This window comes from Vicugna pacos, unplaced genomic scaffold, assembly GCF_048564905.1.
Source record: "Vicugna pacos unplaced genomic scaffold, VicPac4 scaffold_19, whole genome shotgun sequence".
In the NCBI taxonomy this organism is placed as follows: Eukaryota; Metazoa; Chordata; class Mammalia; order Artiodactyla; family Camelidae; genus Vicugna; species Vicugna pacos.
Window position 1 is genome coordinate 32,778,945 of NW_027328740.1, and position 25,772 is coordinate 32,804,716.

Below are 25,772 nucleotides of genomic sequence, written 5' to 3' on the forward strand. Positions count from 1 at the left end.
TTGTATGAACTATATGTGTATTTAAGAAATTAGCCTCTTGTTGATTGCACTGTTTCCTAATATTTTCTCCCATTTGGAAGTTCATCTTTTCTTTCTGTTTATTTTGCGGTGTAGAAGCTTTTAAGATTAATTTGAACCTAATTGATTATTTTGCTTTTATTGTTTTCAGCTTGGGAGTGTGACATAGGAATATTTTAATACAATTTATCTATTGTTTTCCGTATGTTAGTTTCCAGGAGTTTTATTGTGTCATGTATTAGATTCAGATGTTTAAAACATTTTGAGTTTGTATTTGTACAGTGTGTGAGAGTGTTCTAATGTCATTGATTTACATGTAAATGTCTAGCTTTCTCAACATCACTTGCTGAAGACTGTCTTTTAGGCATTGTATATTTTTGTTTCCTTTGTCATAGTTTAGTTGACCATAGTTGTGATGTTCTATTTCTGCCTCAGTGTTCTGTTCCAGTGATATAGATGTTTATTTGTTTTCCAGTATTGTGCTGTTTTGATTACTGTATTTTGTAATATAGTCTGAGATCTGGGAGGGTTATGGGTTATGCATCCAACTTTGTTCTTTTTCCTGATTGTTTCTTTTGCAGTTCTGGTTCTTTTGCACTTACTTACAAATCTTAGGACTGTTTCTATTTCTGTGGAAAATATCATGAAGTTCGATCTGAATCACTTTATATCTGCAGACATCTTTTGTAGTATGTATATTTTAACAATATTAATTACTCTAAACTAAGACCTTAAAATTTTTTTTCATTTCTTTGCATCATCATCCAATTTATCAGTGAATTTTCGATTTTATTATCTTGGTTTTTCATTTTTTTGATCTGATTTCATATGGATTTTTTAAAATTATGGAATATTTCATTGTTAGTGTAAAGAAATATGACAATTTTTGTATATTAATAATGAATCATGCAACTTTGTTAAATGTCTGTATTAGTTTTAGTTGTTCTGGTGTGGAGAATCTTAAGAGTTCTCTATATAGATTATCATCTCATCTAAAATAATAACAAATTTACTGCATTCAATCCAACTTGAATAAATTTTTTCTATGCCGTTTGCTGTTGCTAGGACTTCCCATACTGTGTTTAATACAAATAGTGAGACTGGGCATCCTTGTCGTATTCCATAATTTGGCTTTCAGTTGTTCACTTTTGCATATTTTGTTGTCTGTTGTTCTGTAATAAATGACTTTAGTTATGTTGAGATATATTTCCTGAATCCTAGTTTGATAAGAGGTTTCTATTGTTGTAGTTGTTGTTGTTGCTGCTGTTGTTGCTGTTCCAATGAATAAATGTTGAATTTTGTGAAATGCTTTTGAAGGATTTATTGGGATAACCACATCATTTTCTCTTTTATTTTGATATTGTGGTGTATCAAACTGATTGATTTGTGTATGTTGAACCTCTCTTGTGACACTTCAATGAATCCAAGTTGATCATGGTGCATGATTCATTTTTGATATTGCTGGATTTAGTTTGTTAATTATATTTTTTAGAATATTTGCATCTAAATCAATCAAATATATTGGCTTGAAGTTGTCTTTGCCTGTACTTTCTTTCTTGGCTTTGCTATCAGGGTGATGAAAGCTTCATAGAATTAATTTGGGAGTTTCCCACATCTTCACTATTTTTGAATAGTTTGAAGAGTATAAGTCCTGCTTTGTATTTCTGTTCAGTTCTCCACGGGAGCTGTTTAAGTCTGCACCAATGTTTAAAGATTTTTTTAAATGAAGATTCTAACTTTCTTCTAGAAATCAGTTTGTTCAAATGATTTGTTTCTCCTTATCTCTGTCTCTTTCTAGACATTTGTCTATTTCTTCTAATTTGTCAAGTTTATTGGCATATAATTGTAGACATAATGAACAAATTTTTGGATAACTGTGATAACAATTGTTATTTCTCTTCTTTTATTTCTGACTTTATTTCTTTGGAGCATCTTTCTTTTCTTCATGATGCACCTGGGTAGAGGTTTTTTGATTTTGCTTATCTTAAAAAGAAAACATAAAACAAAATCTTTGGTTTTACTAAAATTTTGAATAGTTTTTTTCCTCTATAATTTATATTTGCACCTGTAATATTTAGGATCATGTTTTTTATTCTGTTTTTCCTTTTTTTTATTGCTTTACAGTCATTAGACAAAGTTGTCTCCAATTCCAGCATAGAGCACAATTTTTCAGTTACAATGAATATATATACATTTGTTGTCCCATTTTTTCTTCTGTGAGCTGCTGCAGATCTTTTATATATTTCCCTGTCCTATACAGTACAGTCCTGTTAATCTATTCTACAATTTTGACCTCCCATTCTATCTCTCCCCACACTCCGCCACCTTGGCAACCAAAACATTGAATTCTATGTCTGTGAGTCTATTTCTGTATTGAATTTGGGCTTTTTTTGTTTTGTTTTGTTTTGTTTTTAGATTCCACTGATGAGCCATCTCATATGGTATTTTTCTTTCTCTTTCTGGCTTACTTCACTTAGACTGATTTTCTCCAGGAGCATCTATGTTGCTGAAAATGGTGTTATGTTGCCGTTTTATATGGATGACAAGTATTTCATTGTATAAATATTCAACATCTTCTTTATCCAGTCAACGGTCGATGGCCATTTAGGCTGTTTCCATGCCTTGGCTATTGTAAATAGTGTTGGCTACGAACACTGGGGTTCAAGTTGCATCCTGGATTTGGGTTCCTTCTGGATTTATGCCCAAGAGCGGGATTCCTGGGTCATAAGGTAAGTCTATTCCTAGGCTTTTAAAGGATTTCCATCCTGTTTTCCACAGTGGCTGCACCAAACTGCATTGCCACCAGTAGTGAAGGATGGTTCCCTTTTCTCCACAGCCTCTACAGCACTTTTCATTTGTGGATTTTTGAATGATGGCCATTCTGACTAGTGTGAGGTGATACCTCACTATAGTTTTGAATTGCATTTCTCTGATCATCAGTGATATTGAACATTTTCTGATGTGTCTTTTGATCATTTGTATGTCTTCCTTGGAGAATCACTTGTTTAGGTTTTCTGCCCATTTTTGGATTGTGCTGTTTATTTTATTCTTATTCAGTTGGATGAGCTGGTTATATACTCTGAATATAAGCCTTTGTCGGTTTCATATGCAAATTATTTTCCCATTCCATAGGTTGTCTTTTTGTTTCACTTCCAGTTTCTCTACTGTGCAGAAGCTTGTAAGTTTCATTATGTCTCATTTGTTTATTCTTACTTTTATTTCTTCTACAAGAAGATTTTCGAGACTTATGTCTGATAACATTTTGCCTATGTTTTCCTCAGGGAGGTTTATTATATCTTGTCTTATGTTTAAGTCTTTGATCCATTCTGAGTTTATTTTTGTTTATGGTGTTCTAGATTCATTGGGAGTGTTCTAACTTCATTGATTTATATGCTGCTGTCCAGTTTTCCCAACATCATTTGTCTGTCTCAATTCCATTGTATTTTCTTGTCTCCTTTGTCGAAAATTAATTGACCAAAAGTTTGTCGATTCATTTCTGGGCTGTCTGTTCTGTTCCATTGGGCTATATGTTTGTTTTCCTACCAATGCAATACTGTCATGTTGACTGTAGCTCTATAGTATTATCTGAATCGTTTCTGTAAAGATATGCCACTGATTTTAAACCTTAATTTTGTAACCTGCTAACTTGCTGAATTCTTCGATCAGCTGTAGTGATTTTTGTCTGGATCTTGCAGGGTTTTCTATATATAGTAACATATTATCTGCATATAATGAGACTTTTACCCCTTCCTTTCCAATTTGCATCTCTTTAAATTCACTCTCTTGTTTGATTGCTATGGCTAGGACTTCCAAGATTATATTGAGTTGGAGTGGTGATAGTGTGCATCCTTGTCATGTCCCAGATTTTAGTTGGAAAATTTTGGCTTTCTCACCATTGAGTACTATGTTGTCTGTAGGTTTGTTTTCAATAGCTTTCATGATGCTAATATATGTTCCCTCTATGCCCACTTTTGTGAGAGTTTTTATCATACGTTGGTGTTGAATTTTACCAAATGCTTTTCCTGCATTTATTGAGATGATCATGTGGTTTTGGTATTTTTTCTTGTTGATGTGCTGTATTAAACTGATTGATCTGCATATGCTGAACCACCCCTGTGTCTCTGGCATGATCCCAACTTAGTCATGATGTATAATCTTTTTTTCTGTGTTGTTGGATTCTCTTTGCTACTATTTTGGTGAGGATTTTGGCGTCTGTGCTCATAAGTGTTATTGGCCTATAATCCTCTTTGTTGGTAGTGTCTTTGCCTGGTTGTGGTATCAGGGTGATTTTGGCTTCATAGAATGACTTTGGGAGTATTCCTTCCTTTTCAATCTTCTGGAAGACTTTGAGAAGGACTTGTATGAGTACTTCTTTGTATGTTTTGTATAATTCCACACTGAATCCATCCGGTCTTGGGCTGCTATTTTTAGGGAGATTTTATTGCTATTTTGATTTCATTTCTAGTGCTCTGCTTACTCAAGGTGTCAGTTTCTTCTTGATTCAGTCTTGGTGGACAGTATGTTTTCAGAAACTTGTCCATCTCCTCTAGGTTATCCAGTTAATGTCCATATACATTTTATAATATTTTCCTGTGGTATTCTGTATTTCTTTTTTATTTGTTATAATTTCTCCATTCTCCTTTCTTATTTTGATATTTTGTGCTCTCTCTCTTTTCTTTTATTTGAGTTTGGACAGAGGTTTGTTCATTTTACTTACTTTTTTGAAAAACCAGCTTTTGGATTCATTGAACTTTTCCCTATGGTGTTATTAATCTCTATTTAATTTATTTCCTCCCCATCATTTATGATTTCCATCCTTCTGCTGCCTTTTGGGGTTTTTTGTTCTTCTTTTTCTAGTTCATTCTGCTGGTGGGTTAAATTGTTTAATTGAGATTGTTCTTCTTTTTTGAGGAAGGCCTGTATCACTTTAAACTCCCCTCTCAGCACTGTTTTGCTGTGTCCCATAAATTTTGTGTGATTTTGCTTTCATTTTCTTTTGTCTCAAAGTACTTTTTCATTTCAGCTTTGATTTCTTCATTGAACCATTGTTTTTTTAATAAAATACTGCTTAATCTCCATGTTTTCCTTTTTTTCTCCTTCGTTTCTCTGTTGCTGATTTCTAGCTTCATGGTATTGTGTTCAGTAAAGATGCTTGATGTAATTTCTATCTTCTTAAAATTGCTGAGGTTTCTTTTGTGCCCAAGTACATCATGAAACCTGGAAAGTATTCCATGTGCACTTCAGAAGAATGTATAACCTATTTTTTGTGGAGTACAATGCTCTGAAAATATCCACCACTAGTAATATTTCTATTGTATTATTTAACTTCTCTGTTGCCTAATTTATTTTCTATCTCAGTGATCTGTCCAGTGATATTAATGCAGTGTTGAAATCTCCAAATGTGATTAGATTCCCATAACTATCTCACTTTATATCTGTTAGTAATTATTTTATGTACTTAGGTGCTCCTCTATTTGGTGCATATGTATTAACGAGTGTGTTATCCTCATTTTGTATCACTCAATGAATCATTATAAAATGTCCTTCCTTATCTTTCTTTATGGCCTTTGTTTTAAAGACTATTTTGTCAGTAGTGGGTACTGCAACACCTGCTTTTTTTGCTTTTCCATTTGTATGGAATACCCTTTTCCATCGTTTCACTCTCAATCTATATGTGTTCTTCTCTCTGAAGTGGGTCTCTTGTATGCACAATATTGAAGTTTCTTGCTTTTTTATCCAGCATGCGACTCTATTATTTTCGACTGGAACAATTAGTCCATTAACATTTACATTAATTTATGATAGGTTTGATTTTATTGCCATTTTCACCTTATTTTTCAGTTGATTTAGTATTTCCTCTTTTTTCCTTTCATCTTCATTTTATGGTCTGGTAATTTTCCTTTGTATTAACATGAATTTTATTTAGCTTTACTGACTCCCTGAAAAGGATTGTCTTCTTGTTACCTCTATTTATATGTCTTTTAGACCATTATTATAACAGCTTTTATTAAACTGATAGTAACTTGATCTCAAACCATCCTACCGAGAAAAAAAAAATTTAAAATGAAAGACCAAAAAAAAAAATTCTCTGTTTTCCTGCCTCCCTCTCCCATTCTCAATGATTTGTTTGTCTTGTTTTAAAATTTTGTGTTTATTTTATTTGTAATTTATGACTTATCACCTTTCTAGCTGTGAGTTTCACATTTCTGTATCTTCCTGCTTCTTTTCTTTTTAGAGAAGAATTTTCAATATTTCTTTTAGCATGGGTCTAGTGTTGTAAACTCTTGTAGCTTTTTCTTCTCTGCGAAATAATTTATGTCTCCTTCTACCATAAGGATAGCCTTGCTGGTCAAAGTATATAATTTTTTTCATTCAGGACTTTGAATATATCTTGCCACTCCCTTGTGACCTGTAGTATTTGTGTATTGAAATCAGTTGGGAGCCTTATGGGGATTCCCTTGTAACTCACTGTTTGCCCTGCTCTTATTGCCTTAAGGATTATTTCTTTATCCCTGACTCTGGCCATCTTAATTATATGTCTTTGTGTGGGTGTATTTGGGTTCTTCTTGTTTGGGACACTCTGAGCTTTCTGTACTTGGATATCTGATTCCTTCTTTAAGTGTGGGAAGTTCTCAGTCATGATTTCTTCAAACAACTTTGCAATCCCCTTTGATCTTTCCTCCCATTCTGGGACTTCTATCATGCCAAGATTGGCATGCTTTCTATTCTGCCATAGGTCCCTTATGCTTTTTTCATTTGTTTCTCATTGTTTCTCTTGTAGCTCTTCTGATTGGAAGCTTTCTATTGTCTTGCCTTCAAAGTCAGTAATTCGTTCCTCTCTGTTATCTAGTCAGCTTTGCGATGCCTTTAGATCATTCCTCATTTCAGTTAATGGGTTTACCTATTCTACTTGGCTCTTCTTTATAGCTTCCATTTCATTTTTGACATATTTTATATCTCTAAACCCTCTCTCTTTTATTTGCTTCAGTATTTTGATCACTCCTTTTTTGAAATCTTGATCTACTAAGATATCTTTGTCTATTTCACTGATCGTCCTTTCAGAGTATTTCTCCTGTTATTTTAATTGGGAATGGTTTCTCTGCTCTTTCTTCTTGCTCCTACCTCTCTGGCACTGTGGTTTCTGGTGTATCATTTATCTACTGTTGTCCTAAAGGGGTTTATCTACCTTATGCTTATGTAGTAATACAACTTACAAAACAGAATAGAGAGAGAGAGATATAAAGAATTTTAAAGAAGGGAGAAATAAAGCTTTGAAGACATTGTAAAATGAATAATAGAAAAGCAGGTTGAAGCAGAGTTTTGAAAAATAATAATAATAAAATTATTTTTAAAAATTTCAAAGGGATGAAAATGGGGGTAAATATAATTGCATAATAAGTAGAAGTTAGGAGGGTAATGGAGAATGGAACCGGTTAAAACAGATTAAAACGAGGAGGTGGTCAGTGTCCTCCTGGAGACTGTGTACTTTAAATGTGAAATCTTTCTGTATTCATCATGTTTTGGAAGCTCAGCTTGCTGTTTCCAGATGCCCTCCATTGGAGCCCTCATGTGTGCTGCTCCCAGGGCATGTCAGCAAGCAGATCGCTCCAACACCCAACACTGCTTCAGGTGCAGCTCTCTTTACCATGGGCTGGCTTGTCACTGCCCCACCCGATGCTAAAGTCAGATGTTGCAGATTGACCAGGCAGGATTGGGCATCATGCCCTCTCCCAGCACCATGGTCAGGGGCTGCATTCCAGCCCAAAACATGGGGTGCCACCCGCCCTCTATGTGTGCCGGTCACTCTGATGTTCTGTGCCCCTGTATGCTCTGCCGCGGGCTTGCACATTGGAAGTGGGCTCGGGGAAGACTGTGGAACTCCCCTGTCCATGGTCTGGGCCAAAATCCAGCTCCTTGTTGTCTTGGCGGACAAGTTCCCTGAGGAAACATTACAGTATTATCCTATGTGCCTCAGGCTGTATTCAGGTCTCTATCTGGCCCTTGAGGCTGCTAAGTCCTTAGGTGTAGATGCAGTTTTGCCCCCACTGCCACCTGGGTGCAAAGCACCAGAAGCTATGGTGGCTGGGTCTGAGCCCCAGCTCTCTTCACCTACAAACTTTCGAGGAATTTCAGAGATGGGGAATGCACCCTTCCCCCCACTGTGCACATCTGCACTGTTGTTTTATGAAGAGACCAGGTTGTTCTGCCCTGTGCACCCACTGCCATGGCACAAAATGCTCTCCATTCACCTGTGCTGCCACAGTGCAACCATCCACATCAACCACCCAGCTCGGGCAGCATGGCCCTGTCTCCAGCTTCAAACTGCATCATTTGCTGGGTCTCACAGGGATCCTCTGTACCTGTTTATCTTAGTCTGTCAGTCAACTTATACATTGTACAGGTCCAAGCCTTGGAGGCGCCCCCTCTGTCATGCCGATCTCTCAGTTGGAGAGGGGAGACACAGTGAATGAGTACCTGTACTTATTTGCTGCTCCCTACCCGTGGTACCTGTCCCACTCTGTTTTGCCTTTTCTTCTTTCTTTCTTCCTTTTCTCCTACCAGATTTTTTGCATCTTTATCTATTGAAGAGGACAATGTTCTGTCACAGTTCTGCAGGTTCTCTGGTTAGCTGAGTGGGTCTGTGGATGTGAGTCTTGGTGCATTTGTGGGAAAGGGTGTGCTACGAGCATTCTTCTGCTCCACCATCTTTGCCTCCACCCCAAAAAGTCTCACTTTATTGTGGAAGATAAACATAGTCTGGAAACAAATGGAAAAGATATTCCATGGAATTGACAGGAAAGTGCAGATTGCAATGCTCAACTCATACAAAATACGTTTTAAAATAAAAGCCAAAATGAAAGAGATATGAGATTATATAAAGAAAAATACATCAAGAAAAAAATTTGGGAATTATGCTCGTTAAATTATATATGGCCCAAAAGCATAGATCCTAAATATAAAAAGAAATGTTAGTAAACATGAGAGAATTAATTCATTATAAAACAATAATAGTAGATGAGTTTAACACCTCACTGTTCTGATGATCAGATCATTCAGAAAGAATATCTGTTAGAAAACAGAGGTCTTAATTGCATATTAAATCATTTGAACCTAACTGAGATATTGGACACTGCATTAGAAAAGCAGAACATATAAACTTTTCAAGTATGCACAGGATGTTCTCTAAGGAATTAATCAAATATTATCACATGATATAAGCCTCAGGAATTTTAAGCAAATATAGATTATAACAAGTATTTTTCCATACACAAAAGTATGAAGCTTTGCCTCAACTCTAGAAAGAAGAATAGGAAAACACAAACATGAGGTAAAACCACATCTTTTAAAAAAATACAATAAAACAAGTTCAATGATGAAATCAAAGGAGTAATAAATTCATACCTGGAGACAAATTACAATGAAAACACAGCTTCATAAAACGTATGGGATGCAACAAAGACAAATCTACGAGGTAAACTGAGAACAAATGAAGTCTTTTACAAGGAACAAGAAAGACCCCATACAAAAGTCCAAGCATACCACCCAAAATCACAAGAAAGAAGAACAAACAAAACCCAAATGCAGTAGAACGAGAAATCTTTAATGATTAGGTTGAAAATAAATAAAAAATTGAAAAATAAATTACAAATCATAAAATCAACAGCTTTAATTTTTCTTAAAATATTAACATACAGGAAAGCATTTAGCCAGGCTTATCAAGAAATACAGTGACTGCACACAAACAAAATGAGAAATTAAACAGTAGAGAGAATATCTGATATTATAGAAATACAAAAAAGATTAAGAAAGCACTATAAGCTGTTATGTGACAACCAACAGGATGACCTAAAAGAAATGGACAAATTTCTAAAAACGTACAGCCTGCCAAGACTGAATAAAGTGAAAACTGAGAACTTGAATAGAGCAATCAGTATAAGTTAACTAAATTTTATAATTTTAAAAACACCCTTTAAACAAAATGCCTGGATTGCTTCACTAAAACCCGTTTCCCCCTAACTAGTTTAACAAATGAAGGAGGAAGGACAAGTCCCAAAGTTATTCCATGAGGCCACCATTACCCTTATAACAAAACCAGTCAAAGACAATCACCCCCCCAAAAAAAAGAAAATGAAAATCCAATACCCTTGATGAATAGAGATTCAAAAATCCTCGAAAAACTTCAACAAATTTATCCAGCAATACATAAAAAGGATTATACATGATGATTAGTTGGATTCCTTCCAGAGTCACAAGGACGGTTCAACATACACAAGTCAAGCAGCATGACACATATCTAATAAAAGAAGGACAAAATTCACAAAACCATGTCAATACACAAAGAAAAAGCATTTGACAAAATTCAACATACATTCATCATCAGAACTCTCATGAAAGTAGGTACAATGGGAACATTTCTCAACATACTAAAGGACATTTATAACAATTTATATTACTCAGGGGAAAGGCAGAAAGCCTTCTGGGTAAATTCGGGAACAAGACAAGGATTCCTACTCTCACCACTTCTGTTCAATTGTAATAGAAGAAAGGAAAAGGAAAAGAAAAAGGATTATAGAAACACAAAATGGAATGAAAGAGGCAAAATCATCACCAGTACTGAAGTCATAAAAATCTACACAGAGAGTCCTAAGGGCTCCACACTTACTATTATGAACAAAAAATAATTTCATCAAGGGAACAGAGTACAGGATTAATGTAAAGACGTCTCTTGCATTTGTCCACAGTAATCATGAGATACCATAAAATGGACGTTGAAAGCAATAATATTTAAAACCCCATTCCTCCGAATATCTTGGAATAAATGTAACCACATTTGTGAAAAATCTACACACTGAAAATTATAAAAAAATTGACAAAGAAATTAAAAATGATTCTAAGAAATGGAAAGATGTCTTGTGCTCTTGGATTGAAAGAGTTCATATTGTTAACATGACAGTACTACACAAAGGAACCTAAGGATATAGTGCAATTACTGTTACGAAGCTGTAGTATTTTCCACAGAACGAGAAAATAAATGACTCTAAGTTTACATGAAACCATTAAAAATTGCCAAAATGATCTTGAGAAAAAACAACAAATCTTTAGGTATAACCCTCCTGGATACCTTACTATACTAAAAACCTACAGTAATAAAAACAGTATGGCATTGTCACAGAGATATAATCAATAAAAAGAGATAGAGAGCCTAGAAAAAATTCCACGCTCCTATGAGCAATGAATCAATGATTAAAGAGGCAAGAGTTCACAATGGAGAAAAGACAGTCACTTCAATGGATGGTGTTGGGAAATCTGGACATCTACATGTAAAACAGTGAAATGAAAGCTTTCCCTGAGATCCTATACAAAAATAAATTCCAAGTGTATTAAGGACCTACATGTAAGACCTGATACTATAAAAGTGCTAGAAGGGAGTATAGGTGATACACTATTAGATATACATCATAGGAATATTTTCTTATATCAGTCTCCTAAGGTAAAAGAAATAATAGCAAAAGTAAGCAAGTGTTACCTAAACAAAGTTGAAAATTTCTGCACAGCTCAGGACACTATCAAGGAAATGAAAACATTGCCTATGTAATTGGAGAACATATTTGCAAACAATGCAAGTGACCAGGGGTTAATAAATGTAGGTTAATAGATATAACATGGATTTAGGTTACACAGCTCAAGATGAAAAACAAAAACCCAATCAAAAACAAAAGAAGAGTACCTGAGTTAATATTTTTCCAAAGAAAACATTCAGATGAGTAAAAGGAAAGTGATAAAATTTCTCAATATTACTAATTATTACATAATTGCATATCAAAACAACAATGAGGTATCACTTCACACTGGTCAAACAGCTATTATCAAAGTCTACAAATAGTAAGTGTTGGAGACGATGTGGAGGTAAGAAATCTCTTGTATACTCTTGGTAGGAATGTAAATTTGTACAACTTCTAAGGAAAAAATTATTCAAATTTGTTTAAAAACTAAAAAGTTAACTACCATATGACCCAGTAATAACTCTCCTAGGAAAAATCTGGGGAAAACCCCCTAAACTGAGAAGAACCAATGTTCACAACTGCACTGTTTATAATGTGAAAGACATGGAAGCAATCCAAGAGTCCACAGTAGACTATGGACTTAAGAAGATATGATGTTTCTATACATATGCGATGGAATAATTCCCAGCCATGAAAAAGTATAACACATTGCTATTTCAGCATCATGAAAGGACCTAGTAAATATTGTGCTTAGTGAATTAACTTAGACAAAGACAAAAGTATATAATTTAATTAATCTGTGGAATCTAAAGAATATCAAATATCTGTGTACATCTATCTATAGCTATTTATTGATATATGACAGATAAATAGATAGAAGTATAGATACATAGATACATGATAAATAGATATATAGATAAATGATAGATAGATAGATAGATAGATAGATAGATAGATAGATAGATAGATAGATAGATAATAGATAGATAGAGAGAGATAGAGAGATAGATAGAGACATGATGGAGAGGAAAAGAGATTAGATAGACAAGACTTAAGCAGACTCAAAGATATGGGAAAAATTTATATTTACCAAAGTGGAAGGGAAAGAGAATTTAATGGTACAACATTGACAGATACAAAGTAGTATATATTAAGTAGAGAAGCAACAAGGATAATCTGTATAGATTAGGGAATTAAACACAATAGCTTAAAATAATTTTATGTTACAATTATTGTAATAATTCGTAATGCAATATAATCTACAAAGTGGTTGGAATCACTATGCTGTACATCTGAAACTATGCAATATTATACATCTACTGTACTTCAATTAAAAATAAAACATATTATGTATAATTTAGTCCTTTCTCCATTGATAGAATCTTCCTTAAATATTGTTTTGTTTTACTCTTTACTTTTTATAATTTCTGTTTCAAATTATTTCTTTTAAACTTCTGAACATGATACTAGTTTGAAGCATCTATATCTATTGCCCTTGATTTCTTATTTTTCTCTCTTTAATCCATATAGTATAGTAGCATTTAATAACATAACCAAAACAAAAGTTGCAACTTTCTCATGGACTCTTCTTAGAATTTTGTTCAATGTTTTGCATATTTCTGCCATTTTATATTTCTTAGAAGACTTCTTTTCTACACCTCTTATAAGATGTCTCGGTTTTGATTTTTCATCTAATTCAGGTTTTGTTTGTCTGTTAAAGTCTTTACTTTCACTTTATATCTGAGTGATAACTGTATAAGTGTTATTGGGTGAGTGATTTCTTATTTCAGTAGTTTGAAAATACAATTTTATTTACCCTTGGCATATGTTTTCTGCTCAGAATTCTGCCGATAGACTAATGGTGGTTCCTTTGTAGATTATCATAACTTTTTTGGCTGCCTGTAAAATTTTACTCTTTCATTGACTTGCCAATTTGCATATAACGTATCCTGAAGGAGGTCCCTTTGTCTTAAATTTATTGGTTTTTTTTGGCTCACAGACTTGTATGTCAGTTCCTTACACAGGTTCAGGAAGTTATCGACTATTACTTCTTTAAATAAACCATCAGCTGCCTTCTGTCTTCTCTCTCCAGGGTTACACTCTAATGTGCACTTCCTGAGGAAGTCTGATGTCTACTGTAGAATTTCCTCACTTTTTAATATCTTGAATCTCTGCCCTCTCCTATCATTTCTAGTTTTGTATTGATGAGTTTGCTAATCTCTCTTCCACAAAGACAGTCTACTTCCAATGCTTTCTGTTGCATTCTTCATCTAATTTATTAAATTCTCCTGGTCCTCCAGTAATGTTTGGTTATTTTATAGTTTCAGTCTCTTAGGTAATGTATTCCTTATTATCATTTCATTTATTCCTGAGCTCACTAAACTGCTTTCTTAGTTATGTATTTTGTATTGAGTTTCTGTATGACACCTATTTGGATTCTCTATTAGTTATATAGCAATATATCATGGCTTGAAGTTTGTTTGCTGCAGGGTTGACATTGTGTGTGTGTGTGTGTGCAGGTGCGTGTGTGTGTGCATGTGTGTCTGTGTCTGTCTCGGTGTCTGTGTGTGTCTATCTGTGAGTTAGCGTGCCCTATAATGTTACTGTGATTGGTCATGATCTTGATAAATTATTGCTCTGATGACACTTAATAACAGATTGGGAGTTGGAGTCCTTGCTTACGTTTTCTGGTAGCTTGCAATATTGCACAATTTTTCATTTTACTTACCTGAGCTACCTCTGATAATATTTCAAAATAGCACTTTCCAGTCGCTACTGTCTGGATAAAAGATGTGCTTTCATTGTCACTTCTTAGAAATTTCCGGTAATTAATGCCGCTGTTGTCACTGGGATGGAGACCCCTTCCTTTTATCTGATATCCCTTGAGAATCAGTGTACACATTGAGGAAATTTGTAAAGACAGATGGGTATTTGGAATCATACAAGTGCCTTTGCCATGTCCAGTGTTGCAAGGTAAATTGTCTCCACCACTATGAATGGGGAGTAGGGACAGTGTCATAAATGTCTGAGTGTCTGAAGGATGGAAATTCTGTCTCCATTGTGGCTCCCTCCTAGTTACCTGTGATCATGAGTACTGGTACAGTTGGAGGCTGAAGCTGTGAACCACTGAAACTCTGTTTCTACTGCGTTCTCTGAACTTGTGGACTCAGATATCCTATTCAGGTGGCCTTGGTTGCAGACACCAAATCTGCTCTTTCCTCAGTTCAGCCTCCTTTGTGTGTTTTAGTCCACCAAACTTCACCTGTTCACATGCGTTCTGGAGTATTGTTTTGTGTTGTAGTTATTTTTGTTCAGATATGAACGTTTTAATGACTGTAGATATAAGGGGAGAGACAAAAATATTTTAAACTTATGTCACTTTTAAAAGTATATACTTTTTCAATTAAAAGCTTAAATTCTAATTAGGACATATAAGAACAATAAAGAAAATGAACAAAACACCTCCCTTAATGTCATAGTACTACAAAATATTTTGATTTTCCTGGGTTATTTTTTTCAATGTTTTTCCCACCTACATGCACATTTTACTAAAATATATCCCTATAATCTCTTTAAAATCAATTAAATTATTAAAATAATTCTCCATGCTGTAAATATAGCCCTTTCAGTTCTCTAATTTCTTTTTCTACCTTGCACATTTCTGTGTTCTCCATCCTTCTTCCCTTTCCCCACAGGAAACCACTACTTGGTACACTACACATATATATGTTATTCTTTTTCTGTTTTTTAATGATTATTTCTCTTATACTTTTGTTTTCCTCATTTAGGTGACAACATAGAGTGTTTTTCCCTGTATGACTTATTTTCCTATATGCAACACCCTCTGGGTCCAGTCACATTGTTCCAAATGGCAGAATTTTACTTTTTAATGTACAATGATGAAGTATTTATTATGTTATCAATATCTCACATCTACTTCAGTCAATCATCTGTTGATGGGCAGTTGAGTTGTGCTTCTACCCTTGGCTACTATAAATGATGATGTTAAGAACATTTGGGGTAATATATCTTTTAAGATAATCTTTTCATTTTTTCTCAGATTTATACTGAAAACAGGAGTTGCTGCAACAGATAATGCTTCTATTTCCAGTTTTCTGAGCACTGTCCACAGTTTTATAATAGTGGATGCATCTATTTACGTTTTCACCATCAGTGTACCTGAGTTCCATCTTATCGACATTCTTATTAATGTTTGTCATTTGTAGACATTTTGTTAATTGCCATTTTGGTTGCTGTAAAATTACGTTTCATTCTGGTTTGGATTTATGTTTTCCTAATGAATAGCAAAGTTGTCTTTCCTTTTATGAGCATGAAAATCATCCACATGTGTGTTTTTGAAAAGTTTCCATAAAATTGTTTAACTGTTTTTAATTTGGGGTCTTTATTTTTAAATATTGAATCTAATATGCTATATATATATTATTGATATTAACATCTTGTTGGTCCCATTGTGTGAAATTCTTCCCTGTATTCTGTCAGTTATCATATGTCTTGTTGAAGGTTCCCTTTGCTCTGCAAAAGATTTTGCACTTCACACTAATACAAGAAATAGAATCCTTGTATCACATAGTACATCTATTTTTTCCTCAGTAAATAAAAATTGTAACTATTAGCTTTTTTTGTTTAATTTGGAGACAGATCAAAAATAAAGATTGCTATGATTTATCTCAAAGTCAGTTCTGCTCATGTTCTTGGTCAAAAATTGTACAGTTTCAGGCTTTACATTTAGGAAATTAATCCATTTCGATCTCATTTTTTCTACTATGAAAGGAAGTGCTCTTACATCTTCCAATTACATGTACTGTCCTGTTATCTCTGAACTACTTGTTGAAGAGACTGCCTTTTTTTTGATTGTATACTCTTGCCTCGTTCTTTGTACACTAATTCACCATATGTTTGTGGGTTTATTTTCTGACACTTTATTTTGTTCAATTGATCTATGTGTTTCTTTAATTGCCATATTTTGATGTATTGATTACTGTAGCTTTGTAGTATGTTCTAAACTCAGGTAGGGTATTACACACAGCTTTGTTCATTTTTGAAAATAATTTTAGAAAATTTGTGTCTTTCAGTTGTATGTATAAATTTTATTATTTTTCTCCTTGTTTGGTGAAAAAACTTATGTATTCTGTGAGAATAGAAATTTACTTAAAGAAAAAACCTGAGAAAAATACTAAAGTGTGGAGGATAATTTATACAATATTAACAACAACTGGATTGCTGTATAAATCAAAGAAAAAATATATAAAGAAAAATGACAACAAAAACAAAATCCATGGGGTGTAACAAAAGCAGTATTAATAGGGATGCTTATAGCAAATAATCCCACTTATACAAATAAGAACCATTTCTCTCTTATAACATATTCTTACAACCAAAAGATGTCACATAATAATAAAGAAACTTGTCAGTAGAAGGAAAGACAGCTGAAAGGACAGAACATAATTAAATAAAATACGGATTAAAAATATAAACATTTAATCAATCTAAATAATGGCTTTTGAAAGATAAATAATGTTTGTAAACTTTAACCAGACACATGAGCAAAAAAAGAGTTACAGATTAGTAAGCTCAGAAATAAATGAGAAATTACAGCTTATATCAAAGAAATACAAAGCATCTTAATTTGATACAACAAATTATATGCGAATAAAATGGAAACCCTTGAAGAAATGGACAATTTCTTAGAAAGACTTAATCTCCAGAATAGAATGATAAATAAAATATGAACAGATTATCACTAATGAAATCGAATAAATATTTAAAATAATCTCCCAAGAAATAAAATTCCAGGCCTAACATCTTCACAGGTGATTTCTGCCAAACATTTAAAGAAGAGCTATCAACTATACTTCTCAGAGAATTCCAAAAATTTCGAGAGGAAAGGAGGCTTTCTACCCCACATTTCTGTATCACATTGCTACTACAGCTGGAACAAATACCTCAAAAAATTACAGGTTACATACTACTGATAAGCATAGATGCAAAAATCACCACTAAATTGTTAGCAAATATAACAATATATTAAGAGGATTATACATTATGATTAAGTCCATTTTATTCCAGGGATGAAAAAGTGATTCAATACCCACAAATTAATCAGTATAATACACCACACAAACAACCTGAAGAATAAAAATTATATGGTCACCTCAATAGAGTCATAAAATGTTTTGACAAATTCAGTATCTATTTAAGATTATATTTCTCTTCAAAGTGGGCATGAGGAAACATACCTCAACACAGTTAAGGACTTATATGACAAGAACTCATCTAACATGACACTCACTGATTAAAAGCTGGAAGCATCTCCAGTAAGAGCAGGAAGAAGAGAAGAATGATCACTCTTACCACTTTTATTCAGTATAGTATGGAAATTCTAGCCATAGCTATCCAAAATAAAGGTAAATAAAATTTAGCTAATTAAGAAAAGGAGTAAAAGTATCTGTTTGAAAATGGCATACTGTAAACAGAAATCCTAAAAATGGTGCCACAAAACTACTAGGGCTTATCAATGTATTTGGTAAAATTTCTGAATGTAAAACTAACATACTGAAATCTTGCATTTCTACACACTAACAGCAAGCTAACAGATGGAGAAAGTGAGGGAACTGTCACATTTACAGTTGCATTACAAAAAAAATAAATTAGGAAATGTATCCAACCAAGGAGGTAAAAAACCTGTACTCAGAAAACTATAAAATATTTATAAAAGAAATTGAAGTTAATGCAAACAGATGAAAGGATATAATGTGTTCATTGATGAGGAAAAAATATTGTTTAAATGATAGTACTAGCCAACAAAATACGCAAATTAAATTCAGTGCCTATCAAAATACCATGGGCATTTTCAGACACTTAAAATAAATAATTCTAAAATTTACATGTAAACCGAAAAGAGATGAAATCACTAAGAAAAAGGAAAGGAAAGAAAACAAACAAACTAAAAACACAACCAACTTTAACAAAGAACAAAGAGGCTGCATCTATGTCCCTGATTTTAAACTTTAATACAAAGCTACAGTATTAAAAATAATATGGTAGTGGCACAGAAAAAACAGAATAATGGCACACAACAGAATGCCTTAAAATGAAATGAGACAGTTATTGTCATTAAGCCCATTACAAAAAATGAATATACAGTTGGGAAAGGTAACCACCAGGCACGTGAAACCGATCAACATCACTAAGCTTCAGAAAAATGCAAGTCCAAAACGCAATGAGATTTTATGTCACTCCTGTCATAATAACTACTATGAAAAAGATAACAAACATAATTGTTGGTTAGGATGTTAGAAAAACAACCCTGATGCACTGCTGGAGTGAATGTAAATATGTGCTTCCACTGGAAAACAACATGGAGCTTTATCTAAAAATTAAAAATGAAATATAATCCAACATATACATATCAGGATACTTATTCCATGAAAATAAAAACACTAATTAGAAAAGATAAATTCAACCCTATATTCACTGCAGCATTATCCACAATAGACAGGATATAGGAGCAAATTAATTGCTCATCAATACATGATGGATAAAGAAATTGTGTTTATATAATTTTTATATCTACCCATCTTAAGTACAGATTTATCTATATGTATATTTATACACACGCACTTTATATATATATATGAGCTATATATATATATACACACACATAAAAATAAAATGGGTTTTTACTCAGCTCTAAAAAGAATAAGTTCTTGCCTTTTGCAACAAATGGGTTGATCAAGAGGGTAATATGCTAAGTCAAATAAGTCAGGAAGTGAATGACAATGCTGAATTATTTTATTCATATTTGAATTTTAAACAAATGAACATAAAAACACAGATATGGAGTTATACATATAGAAAGAAACAGGTTGTTCACAAGAAGGAGGGAAATGGGGTGAGAAAAAGAAAAGTTGAAAAAATTAAGAGAGAATATTTTCCAGTTGCAAATTAAATGAGTCAGGGACAAGAAATGAACTGTATGGGGAATAGCCAAAAACTATTAAATATCTTTAAATAGCAACATATCACAACTAGATATATTTGGTGATCTGTATGAAATATATTAAATACAGCAAACAGTATGTTGTGAAAGAGAAACTAACACAGTGTTATAGATTAATGTACACTTCAATAACAAACAAACATACACATAGAAAAAAATTAGATTTGTAGTGAACAGAGGCAGGGGTTGGGAAAGTAGGATTTGATTAATGAACTCAAAAGCTATAAATATCCAGCTGTAAAAGAATCGTGTTCTAGGGATACCCCATAGTAACATGAAAATTACAGTTAATACTGCTTTATGTTCAATATCATTGTTGTTAAGAGAGTAGACCATAATTTTTCTCATCACAACCAAAAGACAAATTGTATTTCCTTAAAATTGCATCTAAATGAGATAAAGAATTCTCCCTAAAATTGCTATGATATTTATCTCATGACACTTGTAAATCAAATCACTATCCTGTTCACCTAAACTTACACAATGTTTTATGCCTATTATATCTCAATAAAAGTGGAAGAAAAAATGGAAAGTCAATGGTCACTTTTTCCCATGTCATTTCTCATGATTCTTTTTGCAGCAAGTAATCTTTAGTCATGATATATTATCCTAGTTAAAGATACTAATAAATAAGTGATTCTAATAAATTATACATAAAGATACTAATAAAAATAGTGTTTTAAAATGCCTAAATCTTTCTTCATGTTAACAGCCCACTGCTTCTGTAGGCAACAAAATTTCACTTTGTGTATTCATCTGAGATTAGGGAATGGATACAAATATTAACCCTGGCTGCTTTTGCTGTGAGTGATAAAGTTCACTGTCTCAGACCAAAAGTCTCATCTCCACGAGAGCATCTGTAAAATATGAAAATGCTAGGTTGCTAAAAATCTAAGCATGTTTAAATCTCAGAACTCCTACAATTCTTAACTGTTTTGCAAAGGGAAAGCAATACTGACAAAGGCTTGATTTTGGATAACAATGTGCTGTTTTCTCATGGTTGCATAAGGGAATGTGAGGATAATCCCTGAGATCAACAACAAACATTCTGGCTCAAGTGCTGGACAAAGAGCTGTAAAGGTTCTGCATTTTTAGGACTGAGGACTGCTTTCAAAATGATGACTATGCTCACTTTAATCCAGGTAGTCCAAGGAAAGAAATGTTATTGTAATTTGTAGCTTAAAAGAAATAAATCAGTGGTTCAGTCCATATAAATCAGTCAAGGGGTGTTCAAAGAAAAAATAAGTTGTGTCAGCAATGAGAATTAAAAGAAAACAAAGTAGACACAAACTTAAATTAAGAAGGACACACAGTCCTGTGCTGGGCTCTGGGGACTGGTGAATATATATGCCTCTGTCCAATTCAAGGTTTCAGTGGCTTGGCCCTAGCATTAGCTTCGGATTCAATGAACAGGTAACAATTAGTATACTGGGAGAAATATAATCTACCTCTCCCTGATTGGAAGAAAATCTGGTGGCAAAATGAAACTCTTAATTCACAGAGATTCTGCCAGAAGCAGAGGAATAATTCACTGATGACTCAACTAAGATAAACTTAGTTACTGCTTAACAGTCCAACTTCACACACACACACACACAGTGATAGACAGATTTGTAGTATTTAGTGGGAAGAATTCAGTGGTCAGAGCTCAGAGAATAGTTTTCACACACCAGACAACTTTTGTACATTTGCCAATACTCTAGGTTTTCCCAGGTAGAGAACTACAGACGGACAAACAAACAATATTCTTCTTTAGGAATTCTAATTTTTAAAGTAAAGTGTAGCTTTTGACTTATCAGTATAGAACCTTGTTATGATGATCACAGTAAGACCCACTGTGTGATAAGAGAGCTCGAAACTAGCTGTGAACCAGCCCAACTGAAACCCAGACTGCTAATGTAAGCAAAAAATAGTCACCATCATAGTTGAGCTGACAAACATAAAAGCTTGATGTTTCTGTTTTAGGAACAACCACTGCTGTCCAGACACAGATCTCCTGCTGCAAGTGGGCTCCTTTCTTCTCTTGGTAAAATCATATTGGTGGGATGTTGCTAGAGCTTAACCTGACCCATTTGCCCATTCTCCAGATTATCAAAGGCTTTCTTCACAATTGGTGACACTTTTTCAGTATTCAGTGTTGCCATTCCAGTCTTATCAGCTGACACTGGCTGCATGGTTGTGAGTAGAAGCCTTAGGCTCCCTGAACTTGCCTACAATTTTCCAGCATTTCAGGGCAATTCACATTCTGAAAATGTTCACCATTTATTTTAAATTAATGGGAAATAGTCAAAGTCTTCCATGAAAATTTTATATTTCCTAATATCTGTATAAATTTGGTATTCTTGCAGTTGGACAAATTTTTAATACTACCACCCTCACCTCTTTTTAGTCCACACATTTTAGGTTACAATTTGGTTACTGAACACAACCACTCCAACCAAGGGACTATTACCTCTTAGATACTGCCTGTGTGAAGATTAGAAGGGGCACAATTTATGTGGGATGTATAATCCTGCATTAAATGTTTGCAATGACACTGTCTCTTCTGGATAAAGCTCTGATTCTAAGAAGTAAATTAATTAGAAGGCAGTATATTTTTTGGTATGGGGAAGAGAATCAGCTACTTATGGGTGGGCAGGTGATGAAGAGACAGGAAATAATCCAGCAAATGAGAATTGAATGCTTTAGGCCACTGGAGGCATGAATTAAGAAGAAAATAATACTTTGTCTCCTTTACCTACCTCGAATTACTGTCTTGAGTGACTAGTCCTTGGGCTATGAAAAGAGCTAGTTTGTGGTGAAGAGTAAAGACAATAATGAAATAGTTTGAAAACCATGAGAGATTTGCTGTCTCAGGAAAGTAGATTATGCTTAAAGTCAACATGTATTTTTCATTCACTAAATACTAAAATGCATCCTGTGGCATGTGCTGTGCTTACTGTGTTGGTATCCCAGTTAGACAAGGAAAGGGGGATAGACAGAAAACATCTGGAGGAGGTGGTTTCTGTGTTGAGACTGGGAAAGTCTAATTAGGTAATAGGAGAACATAAGTTCAAGGATTAGCTGGAGCAAAATTTGCGAGGTTGGAGCTTACATATATGACAAGCATTTTCCTGGATGTATCTCCAGATACAGTGAAACATAAACATATGCCAAGGTAGTCAGATGCCAGATTTATAAACGAATGACTTAACTAAGTTCAGTTTGTGTGCATAGAGTTGGAAAGGCATTAAGAGCCACCCTGAGGATGTAAGTTTGTCCTTGGTTGGAAATAAAAGCAACATAAGGTATTGACTAGAAATTATAGCATAGAATATTTAGGGCAGGAAATGAAAGCACCAATTGGAATGCTTTGAGAACAGCACAAAGAAGACCATAGATAAAATTACTTCTTAATTTCTTCCACATGCTAAATGTACCATCTGAGACTATATCATGTGACCTTCATGATTCCAGGGATGACATAATAGAGACCATGTTCCCTGGGCCGGTTCCTGCATTATCTTCTGTTCCAACCTATCCGAACTTAACACTTTTCATACTTTCCAGGATGAACCAGGAACCACTAATAACTTTCCCTCTCTCCACGTTTTAGTCTTTTTCCAAATTCTTCCATTTTCTCTTCCTGCTTACAAGAAATTATTTAAATTTACTCCCATATTGTTCCATCAAGTGATCATATCAATCAAATATCTCTTTTTCTTTAAATGATATCATAGACTCCCGTTTAACTCTTTATTTTAAAAAAAATATCGAAAATACAGGTAAACATGTATGTTTATCATTCAAATAAGAAAATTGCATATAGTTGTCGGCATTTGCCACCATCAATATTAATCTTTGTTATCCTGCATAATATGGTAGTCCTCTGGTATATAAATTGTGTTTAGGATGACGTTCATAAAATGAAGATGGCTGATGAGCTGGCCTTGAAAGAGAGGTAGCTGATGTATCAGCTATCAATGTCACTGGTAACCATGGTTTGCTCCCTGGTTGAAGTTGAGAAAAACGACCGTCATTGGCAGATATGTTGTGATATCTATATGGAAAATTAGAAGGCTCCACCATTAGTCAAACATGATTGCTCAGTATGGGAGACAAGGTACTGAACTGAGAAGTAGATATTGTAAATGTAATGAAGTTCACAACACGGCCATTTGCTTCAGTGTAGCTGCTTTGAGAGTGCCTGTGGGCAGTGTTCAACTGATTTAAAAAAGCACGTTGATCCATTGCAATATTGTTCTGGTGATCTAACTGACATTGAAAATGGAGGAGAAAAATCACCTCTGATCAAGGTAGTTGTATCACCTATTATGTGGCTAGAAGAGGGCTTCCTTATTAGAGGCATGTTTAAATTTGCAGAAAGTAAAAATGCACTTTCTCCTCTAGTGTCAACCACAAAATCAAAATTATCATTATGCACGTTACCCCCTGCTTTAACGTGCTTCTTTTTGAAATCTTCAGCCAATGAAGATACCAGAGAGACATTTTTAATCCCAATTCTTCTTTTTATTCTCACTAAAAGCTGGGGACAGCCTCGTTTAAGATTTGGATTATGGCAGAACTGCAGCTACAACCAAAAGAGAAAGATTTTAGTAATATTTTAAACCAAAATACAAGACTAAATTAAGCCTAACCAACAAAACCTCAGATTTCACGTTTACTATGCTAAGATAATATCATCAAAATATGCACATTGCTGACTATGTTTTGAAATTCCTTATTTGGAATATGCACATTTAAATAGTATTTAAGTATTCAAATTTAAGAAGCTAGCATTTGCAGTAACGGTGAAAGCCACTTTTTAAAAGCGGCTTTAATACCTTTATTTAGATTTCTCGTAAGATTCCTAGTTGCTAGGAAAGTTTCACACAATCTTGAATACTTAAGGCTCTGTCCTCATTTTTTGAAAAAATAAAGAATTTTAGCATTTGTAGTTTTATACAGTTTTCAAACTCTAGATTTACATTTACATTACTATAGATCGATGTACAAAATAAAATTTTATATATAAGTTACCAAGACGTAACTACAATTACTGAATACCTTGCTTAAAAGAGAGACTTCTTTTTCTTCTGCTAGAAAGTCAGCTAGACAAGCAGATCTTTAAAAATTCTGCTGCACTTTCCTAAACTAATAAATGTTAAGCTGTCTAACTAAACTTTTCATACTTCCAGTTTCAAATACTCTGAAAGGGGACTTTCTTTCCAAAACTTCCTTCTTTAAGACAACTTCATCAATCACTATGGAAGTTTCATTATCATCCCACCAGTTGGATTTAAATTGATAACTCCCAACCATTTTCCAGATTTTTCTTGGAAATGTCAGAGAACGAAAATCATTATCTTCATCTGGGTCAGAGACACAATATGTGTAACATGGACTTTTAAACAAGGATTCTTCAGACAAATTCTGAAAATCACTTACTTCAATCATAGACCTCAAGACAAGTCCCCAGAGATTGTTGGATCAAACAATACAGATCTTCCGGAGTTTCCTGAACCAGTTGGTCCATCATTATGAGACCTATCTTGAAATTCTGAAGAAATATTTGCCATCTCAAATAACTTTTTCTACAGCTACTTTTCTAATCTGAATGATTTTGAGCACTGCAGCTTCATATGCTGCTCTGGCAGGCCTGCACAGATAAACTACTAGGCCATCACAATGGTTCTCAACTTGAGTAGATGTGACATCACATAACGACTGGTCTCCTAGCAAGTCAAGTGTAACATCCAGCCAGTGTTTACTTCTCATTCATCCAGTTAAAATGAAACATATAGGATGCCTTTTTTTATAGTGTGATCTGCAATTATTACCCCAAGAAAATCTTTTTAAATAATTAATGCTGGGGTCTATGAAATAAAACAAATCTCCATACTTTTGTACACAAATTTATACAACATTGATGAACAGAGTATAAATAATGCACAAAATATATAAAATAATTTTAAAGTTATGGAATTTTAAGTGAAATTTGTGTAAAACCTCTGCAGGAAATGTATACCTATTTCATTATAATTAGTAAGGTGAAACTTAATTTGATTTGGAAATGGAAGTAGTTATTTATCTGTTTACTTTACAAGAAGTAGCTCTTTATTCAAAACATGAACAGAATACATATCAGTGTATTTGGTATGTTTTAGAATAAATGATAAATATTTATGAAATAAAACTAGATTAAAATAATGAATCAAATTTAAGAAATCCCAAAGGGGTAATTTTTGTAT

At 33.8% G+C, this 25,772-nt stretch overlaps 1 long non-coding RNA gene across 1 annotated transcript; it reads right to left on the bottom strand.

Moving 5' to 3' along the window:
* Positions 1 to 24,027: 24,027 nt before the first annotated feature.
* Positions 24,028 to 25,194, bottom strand: LOC140693255 (uncharacterized). The gene is made up of 2 exons (XR_012068979.1): positions 24,970 to 25,194; positions 24,028 to 24,112 (listed from the first exon to the last, which is right to left on the bottom strand). It is a non-coding gene; the product is annotated as an uncharacterized lncRNA (long non-coding RNA).
* Between the last annotated feature and the right edge of the window lie 578 nt (positions 25,195 to 25,772).